The following is a 20,962-nucleotide window of genomic DNA, read 5'->3' as shown; positions in this document are numbered from 1 at the left end:
CACCTCCTTGGGATCTAACAGCTGTGCTACAAGGTTTAACTCAGAAACCTTTTGAACCTTCAGCTAAAACTGATTTAAAATTCCTTTCATGGAAAGTCTTTTTAGTAGCCATTACTTCTGCAAAGAGAATATCTGAACTTCAGGCTTGCTCTTCAAAAAATACTTGCATAATTTTTCATAAAGATAAGGTTACTTTACGGACAGACCCTTCTTTTTTTACCTAAAGTGGTTTCTGAAAATAACATTAATCAGTCCATTATTTTACTAGTCTTTTTTTTCCAAATTTTTAAAATAATGGAGAGTACATGCTTCATCTACCTTGATGTACTCAGACAATTACATTTTATTCTTCGTAAGACTGAACAAGTTAGAAAATTAGACCACCTCTTTGTCTCCTTTTCACCAAAAAAGCTGGGTTACTAGTCTCTAAAGTCACTCTAGCTAAATGGATTACAGATTGCATTTCATGGTTCTGCTCTCAACAAGGCATGACTTTACCCCAACCTGCCAAAGCTCATTCAACCAGATCCATGGCTGCTTCATCTGCTTTTTGGTCAAAAACATTCCTTTGATGGTATATGTGCTGCAGCCACATGGTCCAGTGCCCATACCTTTGTTACCCATTACAAATTGGACATAATTTCTAGAAACGGAGCCGTCTTTGGGTATTGGTACTCTGGAATATCCTTCCATGAGGGCAATCCAAGATCAATGTAGCTGGGGGCTCTGTCCCATGGTTGAGGAAGAATGAAAAGGACAACTTCTGTTTTTAAAATTATGTACTCACCATAACTAGGCATCTGTGTTGTCCATTTCCCTTCTTCCTCAACTTCCCTCCCATCCGTCCGTTCCAGCTTTTCTGGAGAGACCTATAGGATTGTATTGGAAACCTTCATTAATGGGTTTGAGAACTTTTCTTTGTCAGCTCTACCTCTCTGTTTTAGCTGTTGGGTTTTATGGCAGCAGACTCTGTCTGAGATAATGGGGATGGAATGGTGCATTATGGGTAGAGGAAGGAACTCGAGAGCTGGAGTATGTGGCCGAGTTAGATCCGAGGATTGGATCTGAACACATGGGTTGAGGAAGAATAAAAATGCCTAGGTATGGTGACTATATAACTTTAAATTTTGCCAGCTCAGATCCAACAATTGACACAAAGTCTCATATGCCATATTCATGGATATGAATGAAAGGATCCTGAGTTATGGTAAGTACATAACTGCTGTTGTTTTACTATCTTTTTAGTTTTTTTCACATATCCTAGTTATTATAACACAATCCTCTGTAATTAATACACTTAAGTTGGTCGAGGCTGCTAGATATTAAGACGTTTACCTGCAATGCATTTGGTGGGGACTTCAGTGGTAGAGAGATATGGCGGTCAGAAATTCACTGCAAGCACTATACCTACAGCTTCAATAACCCAGTGCACAAGGTTCAAGTACTGTCCATGGTCCCTGGGGCATCTGGAGACAGCAAGTAGTGTGGTTTCAGAAGCAGGATTCTCAGTGGGCATGTCAGTGACAATGAAAAGGTAGTGTATAGTGGACAGTACCTTTATTAATTTTGTGCATGGACCATTATCACCTCTGCAGTGTCTAGGGAACATTGCCTAAAATGCACACTGGAGCATAAGTGTGACTATGGCAACATTTTTGGCATGTTGTAGTTGCATAATTATGTACTTGTACAGCAAGCAGAACACACATTGTTTCTCCATCCCCGTGCACTTTAGTGAATCACTGGGTGTGACTATCATCTTCTAACCTTAAGATAGTTCTTCCACAGATATTTCCATTTGTACCTTTTCTTGGTTTCCCCATTCTTCTGCTTTATACAAGTTTTCATGAAATTTTCAAATATATTTTTAATTTCTTTGTAGTCTGTGTTTAATGCTCTTGTCATAGACTTCGTAAGTCTGGCCTTCTGTTGTCTAAGTCACTGTGCTAACCTTTTTTTTTTTTTTTTTGCCTTGAGTTATCAGATATACCTTTCTAAACTCTTGCATATTATCTAAATACTCACTCATTTTCTCTTTAGCACTTGGTAGTTGCTCCTGTAATTTGATGCAGATGTCCTTCAAGGATGCATCTGCAGTCCTTACATATGGGTTGTCCTGCCTCAGGCAGCCCTTCGGTTGGCCAGATTCCAAAGTCTGGGTCCGGCGTCGGCTGATGTCGCCCTTTTCCCCGACGTCAGAGCGCCTGGGGTATAAAAGCGTCAGCCGACGCCATCTTCCTCAGTCTTTCTTGCCGCACGGTGCCCGAAGCAGAAGCAGTTCGCAAGTGTCGGTCGGCCAGCTCCTGTGATTTCAGCTACCGAAGTCTTCAAAAAAGCTAAGTACCCCGTTGGGGACTCTTTCTTGCCTCAGCCGATGTCAGATCAAACGGTTAAAGTTAATAATTGTTTAACTTGTGGGAAACAAATACCTCATAAGGATTTCCACTCTTACTGCTTACCCTGCCTAGGCCCAGACCACAACGTCTCGGCCTGTACAGCCTGTGCTTCCTTCAATAAACGCACTCTTAGGCATCAGGCAGAGTTTGCAGAGGAATTTTTTTAGGAAAATTTCTGTTATATCATGCCGTCGGAGCTTCCGACAGCTCATTTACCCAAAAAACGAAAGGATAAGGACAGACGCACGCGGTCCGCAGTTTCGGCCGACTCCACGCCTAGGCCTACCGCGAGTGTCTCGGTCTCCACTGAAGCCGAATCTCTACTGCTTCTGACCGACGACACCGCACAGCCGGTAACTTCGGTACCGGAGGCCACCACTGGGTCAGTCATAGAGTTTCCATCTGAAACCGGTGCTCAGGAAATATCCGACACCATTTCTGTTGATAAAACTACTCCAGCACGTGGGGCAGCCAGGCCTCCTGTATCCATGTCCATTAAGGCCTTTACACGTGCTAAAGCTGCTAAACAGCCAAAATCTCTCCCTCCCAAGGCTATTCCTCCGGGATCCTCTACCGGTTCACAAATTTTAAGTTTGGCTGAAGACCTTATTTCCTTAATCAGGGGCTCTCAGCCACATCCAGACAGGGGCTCTCAACCACCTCCAGGCAAAAGGCCCACGGTTGAGCAGGCAGATCCCCAGTCTTCTGTTGAGGCCTCAGATGATGCTGCCCATTCAGACTACCAGGAGGAGGCCCTTCCGGCCTACGAGGATTCTGATGCAGAGGAATCTATTCCCTCGGCCCCCCCCCCTGAAGAGTTTTCCTTTGGGGAGACCCTTCACTCCATGAGAGAGCATTTCAAATGGCAAGGCCAGGAATTCTCTGATTCCAGGAAGAGGTTAAGGACATTTTTGCATTTACCTCAGCATAGACCTTTGGCTATTCCTCCTGTTTTAAATGTTATAGAAGATGTGTACTCTGAGTCTAGTATTTCCCCCGACTCCCTTCCTCCGGCTCTTGTCAAACCCGACAAGTACTACAGGGTCCCGGACTCACATCTATTCCTTTACAAGGGCCACTCTGCTGACCCAGAAACTATTTCCCAGGGCCCTAAAGGGGTTACAACCACCACTACTAAGAATCCACTTTCTTCTGAAAGGGAATCCAGGACTTTAGAGAGAGGGGGTAAAAAAGTGTATACTACTTCCACACTTTCTATGAGAGCATTAAATTGTCAATTCCATATGATACAGTATCAAGAGTATCTGTTAGATGAATTGCATAAAAAACTAACCTTGCCTGAACCCCTAGACCGCAAGGCGCTTCAGGATCTGGTGCATAACTCCCAGCAGGTTAGCAACCATTTCTTACAGGGTGGTTATGATGCATTGGAAGCTTCATGTAGGTCAGCAATGACAAGTGCAGTCATACGTAGACATGCTTGGCTGAAGGAACAAACACTGCCAGATCATGTTAAAGCAAAACTTCTGGATGCACCACTGGAAAAACAAAAGTTATTTGGTTCCACGGCTCAAGAGGTCTTAAAGAAATTTGAGGAAAAGGCTAAATCAGTACAAACAGTCAAAGATTTTCTCCAGGTCCAACCACCAAGATTCAGCAGAAATTGGCCTTCTAAGAATTGGTCCTTTCCAGACACAGACAGATTTCAAAGAGGCAAAAACAGGCATGCCAGAGGTAGAGGGCAAGCTCGAGGCTCCTACAGAGGACGTCAATGGCAGCCTCCTAACCAGAGAGGTAGTGCAGGACCTACAACTACTGCGCAAGGACAATCTCAATGACTTGACTTTGACCCTGCCAACCAGGGCTCAATTGGAAGCACCTTTGGGCGGAAAGCTATTTTTATTCTCAGAAAATTGGCACAGTATTACAAAGGACAAATGGATACTGCAAATAATAGACAAAGGATACAGATTCCATTTTCATACATTACCAAAAAGACAAGGCATGCCAAACCTGCCACCAAATCAAAGGGCAGAGGCTTTCAAGCAAATTTCCAACCTACTACAAATGAAGGCAATAGAAAAGGTTCCTTTCACAGAACAAGGCCAAGGATTTTATTCCAGACTATTCCTTGTTCCAAGAAAAGAAAAGCAATGGAGGCCTATTCTGGACTTGTCCGCACTGAATACTTATCTCATCGTGCCAAAATTCAAAATGCTGACCTTACAGCAACTCCTTCCCATGCTGGGCAAGGGGTCCTGGCTGGTAACTCTAGACCTCAAGGAGGCATACCTGCATGACCCTATCAGACAAAGTTGCAGAAGACACCTCAGATTTCTTGCAGGTTCAGAGCATTATCAATTCTCAGCATTGCCCTTTGGCTTATCTACTGCGCCCAGAGTATTCACGAAATGCCTGGCATCAGTAATTGCACATTGCAGACTTCAGGGGATTCAAATATACCCATACCTGGACGACTGCCTTATACAAGCGGACAGCCAACAAACATTGGTAAAACACTTGAACTATGCCATCCGCCTACTACAGGCCTTGGGATACACAGTCAACATTCAGAAATCAAGACTTGTTCCATCCCAACGAATAATTTTCCTGGGTGCAAAACTGGATATAAACACCCAAATGGCTTTTCTCACAGAAGAAAAACAAGAACAATTAACGGATTATTTCAGAAATCTGACAACACAAACCCAGCTGACTGCAAGGAAAATCCTGCAGGCCCTGGGCTTCATGGCATCTTGCATTCTTCTGATTCCACAAGCAAGGCTGCATATGAGGAAACTACAGTGGTACCTAAGGAGTCTATGGTCTCAACACAGTCACAGCCTAGAAGCTTTGATCCCCCTCATTCCATGCCTACAAAAGGAATTTCTGTGGTGGGCACAAGCAAGCCAGTCAAACATGGGTCTGCCTTTCAGCAAGCCACATATCAACCAAACCATTACAACGGACGCCTCAGACCATGGATGGGGAGCGCACATGGAGGGCAGATGCATTCAAGGGCAATGGATACAAAAGGAATTGTGCCTGCACATCAACCAAAAGGAAATGCTGGCAGTGATGCATTCAATCGAGGCCTTCGAACACTTCTGCATCAAGGTCACCTGCTAATAAAGACAGACAATACCACAGATGTTCTTCGTCTCACATTGCTGCAGTCATAACCTGTGGGTAGTCTGCTGTCCTCGGTCGGCCCGAATACCAAAGGGTTAGGCTGGCGTCGGTCATGGGCGCCCGGTGCTGACGTCAGTACGTAGTAGTACTTAAGCGCATGACTGACACCATATTCTTAGTCTTTCTTGCCGCGTGGTCCGAAGCAGAAGCAGCGTTTGCAAGTGCCGTTCGGCGTTCTGAAATTTTCAGTTTTCGAGTTTCAGACCGAAGACCAAGTTGGGCTAAGTACCCCGTTGGGGAAAATTTTTGTCTTTTCTTGCCTCAGTTAATCCGGATGTCAGAAAAAGTTAACAATTGTATTTCTTGTGGGAAACAGATACCTCATAGGGACTATCATTCTCTCTGTATTCCTTGCTTAGGGCCTGAGCACGACGTAGTCGGGTGTCGCTTTTGCGCTAGATTTAATAAGCGCACCATTAAATGCAGATTAGACTGTGCTAGGCTTGTTTTCGGTAAGCGGTGTAACTACAACATGCCGTCGGATCCTCCGACGCCCGCTACCGCTAAAAAGCGAAAAGATAAATCTTTAAGGTCTAAACCGGAGGAGTTGTCCGTTACAGACGCCGGTTCTATGGAATCTACGGTTGAATCTGTTGATCCAGCCGAGGTCTCGGCTGAATCCCAGGGGGAACCTTTACGTTTACAGGAGTTGGCCTCTCAGGAGTTAGGTCAGGCCGAGGGTGCCTCTCAAGTTTCTGTGGTTCCATCCTTACAAAAGGTTATTAGGCCTTCTACTTCAGTCACTAAAGGCCCTGCTAAGGCTAGACCGGGTGTTTCTGGTATGGGACACAGCTCTGGTTATTCGGGTTCTGTTCCTAAAAAACATATGTTGAAAATGACAGAGGATTTGATTACTTTGATCAGGGGTTCTATGCCACCTCCTGAGAAGAGGCCTAGGGTGGAGGCAGATTTAGAGGGAATGGAGCATTCCTCAGATTACTCTGAGTCCTCAGCTGAAGATATTCAGGATTTTCCTCCCTATTCTGATTCGGATGCAGAGGATTCCTGTCCTTCTGCTTCACCTCCAGAGGATTTTTCCTTTTCTGAAACTTTGCATTCCATGAAGGAGCATTTCAAGTGGGAAGGTCAGGATTTTTCAGATTCTCGTAAGAGGCTTAGAGAATTTTTGTTTTTGCCACAGCATAGACCTTTGGCTATTCCCCCTGTTTTAGATGTTGTTCAGGATGTTTTTTCTGAAGCTTCCCTTAATCCTGATTCTTTACCCCCTGCCCCTGTCAAGCCAGACAGGTATTACAGAGTTCCAGAGGCACATAAATATTTGTACAAGAGCCCTAGAGCTGATCCGGAAACTATTATTCAAGGGCCTAAGGGTGTCAGGGCTTCTGTGGTTAAGAATCCAGTACCTTTGGATAAAGATTCTAGAGCGTTGGATAGGTGGGGTAAAAAAGTGTACACCTCTTCTACGTTAGCTATGAGGGCTTTAAATTGCCAATTCCATATGTTGAAGTATCAGAACTTTCTGTTAGGTCAATTGAAAGCTAAGGTAGATGCTTTAGCTGAGGGTATAGAGTGTAAGGAATTACACTTGGTTCATGCTTCAGATCAAGTTGGTAAACATTCCTTGCAGTGTGGCTTCGATGCTCTTCAGGCTTCTTCCAGGGTGGCTGCTACTGGTTCAGTTATTCGTAGACATGCCTGGCTTAAGGATCAAAATTTGTCAGAGCATGTTAAAGCTCGGATTTTGGATGCTCCCCTTCAATCTGAAGTTCTTTTTGGTTCCCCTGTGGAGTCAGTTTTGAAAAAGATGGAAGACAAAGCTAAGTCTATGCAGACAGTTAAGGAATTTTTGCAAGTGCAGCCCCCTAAGTTTAGCAGGAATTGGCCTGCAAGAGGATGGTCTTACCCTTCTTTGGATTTTCAGTCTAAGGGCAGGTCTCGACGTGGTAGGGGCAGGGCTCACGCTCAGGGTTCTTTCAGACCTAGGACGTGGAGTTCTCCTGCACAATCTTCTGGTGAGGGCAGGGGTCAGCCTTTTCGTAAACAGACCCAATGACCTGTATCTTCAGCTGCCGGACCCTTCTCTTCTGGCAGCTCCTCTAGGAGGAAAGTTGGCACTTTTCAAACAAAATTGGCATTTGGTCACCCAGGACAAATGGGTGTTAGACATAATAAATCAAGGCTACAAGTTTTATTTTCACACTTTTCCCCCTTTCAAAGGCATGCCAGATGTACCTCCTCAGCAAAGGATGGAGGCTCAGGATCAAATTTCTTTGCTTTTACAGATGGGGGCAATCCAGGTGGTACCTTCGTCAGAAGAAGGCCTAGGGTTTTATTCTCGTCTATTCCTAGTGCCAAAGAAAGGAAACACTTGGAGGCCAATTCTGGATTTGTCCATTCTCAATACATACCTAGACATTCCAAAGTTCAAGATGTTAACATTACAACAACTTCTGCCTCTGCTAGGAAAAGAGCACTGGATGGTAACTCTGGATCTCAGAGAGGCCTATCTTCACATTCTGATCAGGCCCAGCTGCAGGAGATTCCTGCATTTTTGGGCTGGTACTTCTCATTATCAGTTCTCTGCATTGCCCTTTGGTTTATCTACTGCGCCCAGGGTGTTCACAAAGGTTCTGGCTCCTGTAATAGCTTACTTAAGACTGAGGGGAATACAAATTTATCCTTATCTGGACGACTGCTTGATTCTTGCTCAAGACAAAGACAAGTTACTTCAACAGCTACAGTATGTGATGGCAGTTTTAAGGTGCCTAGGGTATTCTGTGAACGAAACAAAGTCCAGTCTAGTACCCTCTCAGGACATGTGCTTTCTGGGTGTGAGACTGAATACAGCCTCTCAGATGGCTTTTCTGACCCCGGACAAACAAAGAACTCTTCACCTCTACTTCCAGCAATTATCATTACGGTCCAGGCTGACTGCAAGGACAGTCCTTCAAGCCTTGGGGTTCATGGCATCTTGCATTCTGGTACTTCCCAATGCCAAACTGCATATGAGGAAGCTACAATGGTATCTCAAAAGTGTATGGACTCAACACTGCCACGATTTGGACACTGTCATTCCGATAATACCGTGCATCCAGAAGGAATTCTTGTGGTGGGCGCAGGAATGTCACCTAAACAAGGGACTCTCTGTGACCCGACCAGAGGCGAGTCAGATCTTAAAGACGGATGCCTCAGACCTGGCTTGGGGAGCACACTTCAATGGGAAATGGATTCAAGACACGTGGCCTCCCAAATTGCAGCATTTGCATATCAACATGAAGGAGATGTTAGCAGTCCAGTTTGCCCTGATGGCTTTCAAGGGCCTACTTCAACCAGGACAGGTGTTGATTCAAACAGACAACACTACAGTCATGTGGTACATCAACAAGCAGGGGGGGACTCATTCTTACCCTCTTTGCAGACAATCTATGATATTGTGGGAGACTGCTCTGGGGTTGCACATCACTCTTCAAGCACGGTTTCTGCCAGGAGCACAGAACTCCCTAGCAGATGTATTGAGCAGACAAATTGTGGATCCCCACGAGTGGAAATTGGATCCTCAGGTATTTCAACAGTTGACAGTGGCTTGGGGAACTCCAGACATAGATCTGTTCGCTTCTCCTCTAAATTTCCAACTACCAAAATTTTGCACAAGGATGTTTCACCCAAAAGCTTGGAAAGTGGACGCTCTATCTTTCAGTTGGAACAACCTTCACGTCTATGCTTTTCCTCCTCTGCCTCTCCTTACCAAGGTACTCTTGAAAGTCAGGAGGGACAAGCCTTGCATGATTTTAATAGCACCAGATTGGCCACGTCAGCACTGGTATCCTCTGCTGAGGAGTTTAATTCAGGAGCCTCCTTGGCCTTTACCACAGCTTCCTCATTTGTTGTCCCAGTCAAGCAGTCATTTGCTCAATGTCAGGGTGCAGTCCCTGCATCTAACGGCCTGGCATATTCTGTTTTAGAGCCTGTGGGTTCTCGGCTTCCCCAGCAGGTTTTGGATGTCATTTTGGAAGCTAGGCGGCCTAGCACTAGAAAAGTTTATGCTGATAAATGGAAGAGATTTTTTCTTTGGAGCACTACAAAGGATTTTGATGTCTCGGTACCTAATTTGAGTTGTATACTGCAGTACCTTACTGAATTACTGGACAAGGGTTTGTCGTTTTCCTCTGTGAAGGTTCATGCTGCAGCCATTTCTGCTCACTATGATTGTGACCCTCCTTTATTTTCTCACCCTTTGTTTAAGCAATTTCTTAGAGGGGCAAAAAATATAAGACCCCACATAGCTCCTACACCTTCCTGGGATCTCAATTTTGTGTTGGAGAAGCTTACTTTGCCTCCTTTTGAACCTGCAGCTACGTCTGAATTGAAGTTTTTGTCTTGGAAGACTGCCTTTTTGTTGGCCATTACTTCTGCCAGAAGGGTATCTGAATTGCAGGCTCTCATGGCAGTTGAACCCTTTCTAATATTCCATAAGGATAGAGTTTCTTTGCGTACTAACCCTACTTTCATGCCAAAAGTGATTTCTAATGTGGCCTTGAACCAGTCTATCCATTTGCCTACCTTTTATGCTGATCCCCAAAATAAGGGGGGAAAAAATCTTGCATTCTTTGGATATACACAGGCAGTTACGTTATTATTTGAGCAGAACTAAGGAGTTCAGACAGACTCAACAGTTATTTGTTACTTTTGCTTTGGGTTCACAAGGGAAAGCTGTTTCAAAGCAGACTATTTCAAAGTGGATTGGTAATTGCATTGCTTTTTGTTATTCTCATCATGGGAAGAATGTTCCTGCTGGGATTAGACCTCATTCCACTAGGGCTACGGCCACTTCTACTGCTTTCTTGAGGGGTGTAGCTACTAAGGACATTTTGGAAGCAGCTACTTGGAGTTCAGTTCATACTTTTACACTAAGCATTATCATCTCCCTCTTTTCTCCAAGTCCAGGGCTGGGTTTGCCACTGCAGTCTTACAGGGCATGTTAGCAGCCCCTAATGCCTTTTAGTTTGCCAGCCTCCCTTTTCCTTTGCTTTGGGATTCTACCCACAGGTTATGACTGCAGCAATGTGAGACGAAGAACATAGTACAGTTTTGTACCTACCATAAATGTAGATGTTCGAGGATCCACATTGCTGCAGTCCTATTTTCCCTCCCTCCTTCCCCGCTTTGGTTTGGGGTTGTGGTTGTTGTTGCTATTATTACTTGGGGATAATTGTTATTTCTCTCCTTTATGGCTCTGGCCTTTTCTTTTTAAGGCCTTCTGACATCTGGGGCAAGAAAGACTGAGAATATGGTGTCGGTCATGCGCTTAAGTACTACTACGTACTGATGTCAGCACCGGGCGCCCATGACCGACGCCAGCCTAACCCTTTGGTATTCGGGCCGACCGAGGACAGCGGACTACCCACAGGTTATGACTGCAGCAATGTGGATCCTCGAACATCTACATTTATGGTAGGTACAAAACTGTACTTTATGTGGTACATATACAAGCAAGGAGGTACCCATTCCTACCCTCTTTGCAGGCTGGCAATGAATCTTTGGGAACTTTCCCTAAAACTCAATATAGAGCTGCAATCCCAGTTCGTACCAGGAAAGGACAATGTACTGGCAGACAGCCTAAGCAGAAACATCATGGATCCACACGAATGGATGTTGCACCCAGACATTTTTCTTCAGATAGCACAATCATGGGGAAGGCCGGACATAGATCTTTTTGCCTCCCACCACAACCATCAACTGAAGAAATTTTGCACAAGGACATACCATCCTCAAGCATGGAAAGTGGACTCCCTCTCCTTCAGCTGGAATGCTCTAACAGTATATGCATTCCCACCTCTACCGTTAATGACCAAGGTGTTACTGAAGATCAGGACAGAGCAACCAAAAGTGATTCTGATAGCTCCGGACTGGCCAAGACAACACTGGTACCCACTGTTAAAGAGCATGTCACACACGAAACCGTGGCTTCTACCACAATGGCCACTTCTGACACAGCACAATTACAAAAGTCTACATTTCAGCCTAAAAACCTTGCAGCTGACAGCCTGGAAAATACCTTGACTCCTCACCAGGATAAACTATCCAAGAGGGTAAAGGATATCCTCATGGAAGCTCGGCGGCCTTCCACAAGAAAGGCATATTCAGCAAAATGGAAAAGATTTCATACCTGGAGCACTGCAAAGGGTCAAGATCCGACAGTGATGAGCATTCCACATATCCTTGAATACTTGGCTGAAATGCTCCATAATGGCCTTTCTTATTTTTCCATAAAAATTCATGCTTCAGCAGTTTCAGCAGAGTGCAACACTGATCCACCTGTATTTTCTCATCCTCTGCTAAGGCAGTTTCTAAGAGGGATAAAAAACATCAACCCTCCAAGGAAACCTCCAGTGCCTACATGGGACCTTAACTTCATGTTGGAAAAATTAACTCTACCTCCCTTTGAACCAGCAGCATCTTCAGAACTACAATTCCTGTCTTGGAAGACTGCCTTCCTTCTGGCCATAACCTCAGCAAGAAGAGCATCTGAGTTACAGGCCCTCATGGCAGTACAACCATTTCTCATTTTCCATCAGGACAGAGTCTCTTTGAGAACCAATCCTTCATTCATGCCAAAGGTGGTATCCAGGGTCTCACTGAACCAAGCTATCCACCTGCCTACCTTCTTTCCAAATCCACAAAATAAAGGAGGGAAACGTCTGCATACCCTGGACATTCACAGACAGTTGCGCTACTACTTGGACAGAACTAAGACTTGCAGAGAAACTGACCAACTCTTTGTAGCATATGCTGCTGGTGTACAAGGAAAAGCAATTTCCAAGCAGACAATTTCAAAATGGATAGGAAATTGCATTTGATTCTGTTACTCTTCATGGAAAAGCTGTGCCAGCCAACATCAGGCCTCATTCCACCAGAGCAACAGCCACCTCCACAGCCTTCTTAAGAGGGGTGGCTACAAAGGACATTTTAGAAGCTGCTACATGGAGCTCAGTGCATACATTTTCCAAGCATTACAACTTGCCTTTATATTCCAGATCCAGAGCAGGCTTTGCTACTGCAGTCCTGCAGGGCATGTTGGCTACACCATCCTGTTCTTAGGTCCTACCTCCCCCAGCTTGGCTATGGTATTCTACCCATATGTAAGGACTGCAGATGCATCCTTGAAGGACATAGTACAGTTTTGTACCTACCATAAATGTAGATGTCCGATAGGTATGCATCTGCAGTCAGGTTTTCCCTCCCTCCTACCCCTCTGTGGTATTCTTTGGGTACCTATCCCTCTTTTTATCTAGCTGGGGTTATCTTTTATGGTGTATTTGTTTTTTTATTGCTGTGCATGTTTGGAATTCTTTCATCTCTCCAAAATTTAGCCTTCCTTAGAGGGCACCTGGCATCTGGGGCAAGAAAAACTGAGGAAGATTGCGTCGGCTGACGCTTTTATACCCCAGGCGCTCTGACATCGGGGAAAAGGGCGACATCAGCCGACGCCGGACCCAGACTTTGGAATCCGGCCAACCGAAGGGCTGCCTGAGGCAGGACAACCCATATGTAAGGACTGCAGATGCATACCTATCGGACATCTACATTTATGGTAGGTACAAAACTGTACTTTCCCCTTCTGCAATATCAGCCTTTGTCAACCCCTCTAAGTAATATTTTTAATTCTTTGTAGAAACGGAAAATATGAATCTTTCTGGCCAAAGTTTATTATAAGACACGATGCACTCAGTGAAAATAATCTCGCTGTACAGGTTCTATATTAAAATATAAAACATTAACGCTATTAACCACTTGCGTTTTCGTCTGCTTAACGCTATTAACCACTTGCGTTTTCGTCTGCTAATCTCAGACTTCATCAGATGAACCTTTGCTTAAATTTACACTCCCTTTTATAGTCTATCTAATGACTTTAATTGATAAACACAATCTGAATAATTAACAATATTCCAATTCCTTTACATGCTTTCCTTAATAAATATACTTCCCTATCTCTTAAAAACTTCATTTAAAACAATATTAAACAAATAGAATCTTTCTATGGGTTAATATAAGCTCATTTCCTTTATATTTTTAAGAAATTAAAATGAAAATATAAAAGAATACATTTCATTTATTATTCCATAGTGTCCAACTGCCATCTAGTGGAAATTCATATTATTGTCATGTAAAACCTGAAATAAAAAACCTTTAAAAATACCCTTTTGTATTGATAAAACCCCATTTTTGTGTTTGTAAATTTTATGAAAACACCTTTTTAACAAATAAATATAGTGAATATGTAAAAATTATTTCTGGATGAATTTTATATATTTGTTACAAAATTTTATTATAATTTAGCTGCCCTTAATTTCAGAATTGGTAATATACTTGTATACTCATTCAACCCTGGTGGGTTGTATGCTTCCAATGTTACCTGCCACCAAAGCTCCCTATATTCTACTTTCTCCTCCCAGGGGGCCCCCTCTTATATCTCTCTGAGTGTGTTCTAACACTGTGAATTTAAAGGTGGCTCATGTACATTCCTTACTATGTTTGAATAAGGCATTTGTGTCCTTACAATTCTTAATATCACTGAGGTACTCGTATATCCTTCTTTTGAGTTTTCTTTCTGTTTTCCCTATATAGAAGGAATCGTAGATCCCACAGGTGGCCATATAGGCTAGCCCCATAGACTCACAATTGTAATAATTCTTATTATTGGTAATCGGTCTATTCCTGCTTGTAATATATAACCTATTAGTGTTTGAAATGTAAGGGCATTGGGCACATCTACCACACTTGTAAGTACCCATCTTCTTTGTCTCTTGTGGAGCCATGGTGTTCTTACTTTCTAAAATGTTTCTTATACTTTGGGCATTTTTGTACACTATTTTTGCCGAAAACCCTTCTACTTTTTCTATGTCAGTTACATTAATAAATCTACCCCATTCCTTAAAAAATTTTCTTCTGATGTTATTATTCGTTGCATTGTATTCTAGGGTTAAGGCTAGTTGGAAATTCTCTTGGTTTCCGCTTTTGTCTTTAGATTGCTCTTTTTCTAGATCAGTGATTTTCACAATTGGGGTATATTTAATTTCCCTACCCCTTTCTATTTCCTGTCTTATTTCCTTAATAAGTTTAATGGATTCTTTAAGGAAATCTTTTTGGCAACTTGTCATTCGACTTCCCCTCACAAATTGTCCTTTTATGATGTTCCTTTTACAGTGTAGGGGATGTGCACTATCTTAGTGTAGAAACATATTACAGTATGTGGGTTTTCTATATACTTTTGTTTCTAAAACATCTCCCTGTTTGTAAATTTCCAAATCTAAATATTGTAATACATTTTTTGATACTGTGTGTGTAAACTTCAAAAAATTAGTAGTTTTGTTAAGGTAAATCATGAATTCATTAAGCTTTTCTTGCCCACCAGTCCAAAATAGTACTATATCATCCAAAAATCTACGATAAAGCACCCAAAGGGAATTAAATTGAGAATTTAGTACATGTTTCTCTACACATTTGGCAAGTACTAAATTCGCATAGGTTGGGGCACATGCAGCACCCATGGCCACTCCTTGCTTCTGTCTAAAGAATTCTCCATTAAAATATAGGAAATTATTCTTTAACACCATTTCCATTAACCATACATTCACCTGCTTTTCATTGTTGGTTAAAATTTTACTTTCATACAATATTTCCTCAAACATTTCTGTACCTTCAGTATACGGAATAGATGAAAAAAGGTCAATTACATCTATAGTGACAAATAAAATATTGTCCAAATCTTTTACTCTAGAATTGACTTTTAATAAGTCCCTTGAATCTTTTAAAATTTGTTCTCTTTCTAACCATCATTTTTTAACTTTATTGTCTATAACTTTAGATAGCGGATGGGTTTTGGATCCATCAGATGAAACTATTGGTCTTAATGGGGGGTCCAGCTAATTTTTATGAATTTCTGGAATTTCAAAAATTGAAGGAATTTTTGGTTTCTCCACTTTCAAAAATAAGTGTGTTTCTTGGTCTATAAGCCCCTCATATAACATATCCTTTAAATTTACATCTATTTTATTGTAGGCAATGTTAATTTCATTTTTAGAGACTGATTCGTATTTTGTATTGTCCCAAAGAATGTTATACATTCTACTATCATATTCAATTTTGTCCATTATGACCACCCCACACCCTTTATCTGGATTCATAACTCTTAAATTGGGGTCATTTCTCATTTGGTATAGCAACTGCTTCTCTTCTGTCCCCAAATTATTTTGATATTTAATAGTATCTTATTCTTTTCTAATTTCTTTTTCTATTATTTTCTCTCACTTCTTTCGTTGGGGGTGAATTGGTGGGTTGTAGGTAGTTCTAAGTTTTAAAATTGGGTCTGGGTCTTTTTTATTACTAGGGAATAATATTTTCAAATTTATTTTCCTTAAAAACAACCTAATGTCTAGGAGAGATTTTGCCAAATCCCCCTTGGTGTAAGGTATAAACTTCAACCCTTTGGATAAAAGTCTAAAATGTCCTTCCTTTAAAACCAAATGACTAAAATTATAAATGTTAAAGTTGTTGAAAGACCATTTGTTACTCACATTCGTAATTTCTAATGTTTCAGGGAGGTTAGGTACTACTAGTACTTCCCCCTCCCTCTTCTCCCCCCTCTCCATTGAAAATATATTTGCCTGTTCCCTTGTTTATTCATAAGCCTTTCTGACCTCCTTAAGGGAGGAAACTCATCCTCATATTCATAAACATCTTCTAGTGGGTTAATTTCTTCTTCTGTTTCTATGGGTCCCATTTTATCGTCTCCCTTATGATATACTTCCCTACCATATCTCCTATGTGGGGGGTTGGGGTAACTCAGATTGTGTTTATTTTCATATATGTCACGGTCCATTTTCTTTATTTTCCTTTGTATTAAATTTTCTATTTCTCTGTCTGTCTTTTCTAATATTAAAATATTTTTCTTTTTCCTCTTCTATAGAAAATATTAGATCATTCTTAATGCATTGGTCCAAAACTTCTATTTCTTTATGTAAATCTACCTGTACTTTTGTATTTTCCCTTACCATCAATTTTAGTACCTCTATACCACATTTGTTAAAAACCTCTATGAGTTCCTTATGAAATAAGGAACCTGGTACAACATTGTTTGGATACTTATATACACGCAGCCCTTTGGGCACAATTTCCTTTAAAATACATTCTGTTAGATAGGTATTTTAAATATTTAAAATTCTGTGTTTGTTCATTAACTTTGAAAGGGAGTTTAAATTCTCCCTATATGTGTTATTGTTAATTTGCACATTTTTCTCCTTACTATTGCTTTTAAAAACATATTTAAAACGCAGCCAGTCATTTATCTCCTGGTGTGGAGAAACAGTACCTTTTGCCTCGGCACCTCTTTGGGGTTTGCTTTTTCCCCTTTCGTTCCTCAAACAAAAAGTGTTTTCATCAGTTCCTTTGGAGTCCCTTAATACGCTCGGTGTTTTGGCTGGATCAAAACTTTCCAAGGCAGGTTCTAAATGGAAGCCGGCGTCCCCTCTTTTACCTATAAGCTCCATATTTGCGTTGCTTTTCTTACTATCTTTTTTAGTAAATCCTTCGGTCCTAGGGGGAAGTTCTGCAGCGTTTCTTTCTTGCGTACCTATTAGGGACGAAGCCACTGGTGTCAATAGATTGATAAGCTCAGTTAGTTGACCAATCAACTTTAGAGTAAGTCCAATGTCTTCCTGCAACGAATTTGCAGGGACCGCCTGCTTCTCCATTTCTCTTACACCAATACAACCAAATAACCAAGTTAAAGTGGTGAAAAACAGTGCTCCAAAAACCAAAAATCCAAGGTAGAAACGGAAAATATGAATCTTTCTGGCCAAAGTTTATTATAAGACACGATGCACTCAGTGAAAATAATCTCGCTGTACAGGTTCCATATTAAAATATAAAACATTAACGCTATTAACCACTTGCGTTTTCGTCTGCTAATCTCAGACTTCATCAGATGAACCTTTGCTTAAATTTACACTCCCTTTTGTAGTCTATCTAATGACTTTAATTGATAAACACAATCTGAATAATTAACAATATTCCAATTCCTTTACATGCTTTCCTTAATAAATATACTTCCCTATCTCTTAAAAACTTCATTTAAAACAATATTAAACAAATAGAATCTTTCTATGGGTTTAATATAAGCTCATTTCCTTTATATTTTTAAGAAATTAAAATGAAAATATAAAAGAATACATTTTATTTATTATTCCATAGTGTCCAACTGCCATCTAGTGGAAATTCATATTATTGTCATGTAAAACCTGAATTAAAAAACCTTTAAAAATACCCTTTTGTATTGATAAAACCACATTTTTGTATTTGTAAATTTTATGAAAACACCTTTTTAACAAATAAATATAGTGAATATGTAAAAATTATTTCTGGATGAATTTTATATATTTGTTACAAAATTTTATTATAATTTAGCTGCCCTTAATTTCAGAATACTTGGATACTCATTCAACCCTGGTGGGTTGTATGCTTCCAATGTTACCTGCCACCAAAGCTCCCTATATTCTACTTTCTCCTCCCAGGGGCCCCCTCTCATATCTCTTTGAGTGTGTTCTAACACTGTGAATTTAAAGGTGGCTCCTGTAGATAGACTATAAAAGGGAGTGTAAATTTAAGCAAAGGTTCATCTGATGAAGTCTTCGATTAGCAGACGAAAACGCAAGTGGTTAATAGCATTAAGCAGACGAAAACGCAAGTGGTTAATAGCATTAAGCAGACGAAAACGCAAGTGGTTAATAGCGTTAATGTTTTATATTTTAATATAGAACCTGTACAGCGAGATTATTTTCACTGAGTGCATCGTGTCTTATAATAAACTTTGGCCAGAAAGATTCATATTTTCCGTTTCTCCGTTTCTACCTTGGATTTTTGGTTTTTGGAGTACTGTTTTTCACCACTTTAACTTGGTTATTTTTAATTCTTTCCCAATTTTTTATTGAATTTCTACCATGTTTTTAAATTTCATTTTATCCCTCTCTTTAGCTATCCCTTTTGAAGTAATTTATATTTTCCCTAATAACTCTCAAGTCAAGTCACGGTACAGTGGTGCAGCAGTAGTGTTGTCTCATCACAGCCAGAGGTTCTCTGATTCGATTCTTGGTTGGGGTGCCTTCTGTGCGGAGTCTGCATGTCCTCCCTGCGTTTGTCTCCGGGTGCTCCGGTTTCCTCCTCGTTACAAAGACATGCATCTGGAGCATTGCTTCCCGGTCCTCCGCTGAAAATTGGCTTGTTCCAAGTCAGACTTTCCCGGTTAACAAATGTAAAATAAAATAGTCATATTCATTACCAATTCCTAAAATTTCTGCCTCTTTGATAGAAGTAGGAAAGCACCAGTGACTTATTTTTACATTACTACCCTGCATTTGTCTTAATTTTTATTGGTGCGTATTACCGTGGTGGTGCAGCGGTAGCTTTGTTGCCACACAGCAAGAGATTCTCCCGTTCGATTCTCAGCTGGAGTGCGGAAAGTGCCTTCTGTGTGGAGTCTGCATGTCTTCCCCACGGTTGGGTGGGCGTTCGAAAGATGTGTAAATGGGCGTGCCTTCGTTGAAGGTTGAACGTCAAGCTGGCACCTCGGCATTCGTCAAAATCTACTGCCAATCATTAGTGGACCGGAGTTCCGCTGTGGCGACCCCAAACCGGGAAAAGCCAAAAGACAGCAACATAATCCACTGTAAGTTAATGGGTGGGTCGCAAAACTTTCAGTTCAATACACACATGTTGCTGTGAAACACAATTTCTATCCAAAATTATCCCAGTTATTGCATCGTAAGAAATTTGTAAATTCTGTTATGTTCCTGCTACTAAATCCACAACTTCCATACTAAATACTTTCATGTAGTCTTCAGAAATCTACCTCCTATTGTTATATTTTTTCTTCTAGCCTCCCCCATTATATCCTTACTTTTTCAAATTGGATTCCATTATTTATGTTATAAATATTTCCTGCTGAAATCTTAGTATTTCTTTCAAAATTCTCTTAAGCTGCATAATAGTAGATCTGATAATGTCAGTCTTCACTTAATCCTTGACTGTGGGTTCGGTTCTGTATCTTGGAACCGACTCGGCCGTTATTCCAGCTCATGCCTTCCAAAAACTCTTGAGCTTCGCTTTACCCATAATGCTCCTCTGAGGATTACCTCAGATATTGTTTGCCGCTTTGTGCCAGACGCGCTTTTCCTGTCCGCTCTCGATTAAACTCTTTCATCTAAAGCTGTAAGTTTTCTTTTCTGTGAAAAAAACTTTGTTAGTTTTTATCTTTATTTCACTTACCCAGCTCCTCTAGGCTCCTTTGTTCATACTTTGTGTTTTTCTTAACTACCGTTGGTGGCAGTCCCTCTTGCCTTCGCTTTCTCTTCTTTCTATGTACCTTTATGGTAAACCCTTCAGTACCATTGTTGGTACTTTCTTCTGTCTAATTCCCTTTTTATCACTATGGTAAACATTCTTTGCCATTGTTGGTACGTTTCTTTCTGCCTAACTTTACAAAAAAAAAAGAAAGAAAACTTAAAGCTCATCTTCCCTTTCCTTCTCTATGCGTTTTGTGTGTGTGTGTGCCTTCTGATATGGCAGAGAAAGTAATAGAAACTTCTGGCTTCAAAAGATGCCAGAAGTGTGGTAGAAAATTGCCAAATTCTGACTAACATACACTGTGTCTACTGTTTGGGCCAGTGCACCCTCAAGAAGCCTATCTGTCAATCACCGGGCCCTTGTGGAAAGAAAAAGAGGCACCAAAGTTATGTCCGAAATAATTGTTGGTGCCGACATAACTTTGGTGCCTCTTCAGTTCACTGTTCCATCTGCTTCCAAACCAAAGGAGTATTCTTTTAAATATAGGCCCCCAGACAAAGTTAGTCCTCATCTGTAGACCCTTTTCTAGACCGACCTTCAAGCCCTTTCTTGGAAAAACCTAGATCCCCATCGGTCTCTTCGGTCCACTCCACCAAGAACCTCTCAGAGGCTGATGTTTTGAGGCTGGTGGACCAGCTGCTGGTGGTGAGGGGGGGGTTGGCTGCTTCATTGGTTTCTAGCCTCCCTAGCTGTGGAACCTTAGCTGTCTCTTAATTTGTTTTTGTTCCTCCTGTGACGCCAGCCGAGCCTTTGGAGTTCCCGGCTGTGACAGTCCCGGCTTCGACTGTGTTGGTGGCAGTTAAATCTTCATCTCTAGCACCCTTGACTACCCTGAGCTCTTCGGTTCTGTCAGATCCAGAGACCTCTCGGGGTCGAAGGTTCGCTGTCAGTTCCAGGGAGCATGGATCCACTCTGGTGGTGTCAGAGCCGTTCATGCTCTTTGGAGCATTGGCATATGTGAGCTCGACTCCGGCTTCGGCTTCAGAGGCGACTTCCTTGGTGTGAGGTGAGGTCATGGTTCCGAGGGAGTCTCTTGGTTCTGAGCTCCCATTCCT

At 41.7% G+C, this 20,962-nt stretch overlaps 1 protein-coding gene across 6 annotated transcripts in view; it reads left to right on the top strand.

The window, feature by feature from the left end:
* Positions 1 to 20,962, top strand: part of BAG6 (BAG cochaperone 6) — a 2,260,316-nt gene that overhangs the window by 919,890 nt on the left and 1,319,464 nt on the right. The gene's annotated exons all lie outside the window — the stretch shown is intronic.

Source organism: Protopterus annectens, chromosome 9.part0 (genome assembly GCF_019279795.1).
Source record: "Protopterus annectens isolate FY-2018-M chromosome 9.part0, PAN1.0, whole genome shotgun sequence".
Classification (NCBI taxonomy): Eukaryota; Metazoa; Chordata; order Ceratodontiformes; family Protopteridae; genus Protopterus; species Protopterus annectens.
Note: the sequence above shows the minus strand (reverse complement) of the source record. Positions and strands in the feature narration are given on the sequence as shown.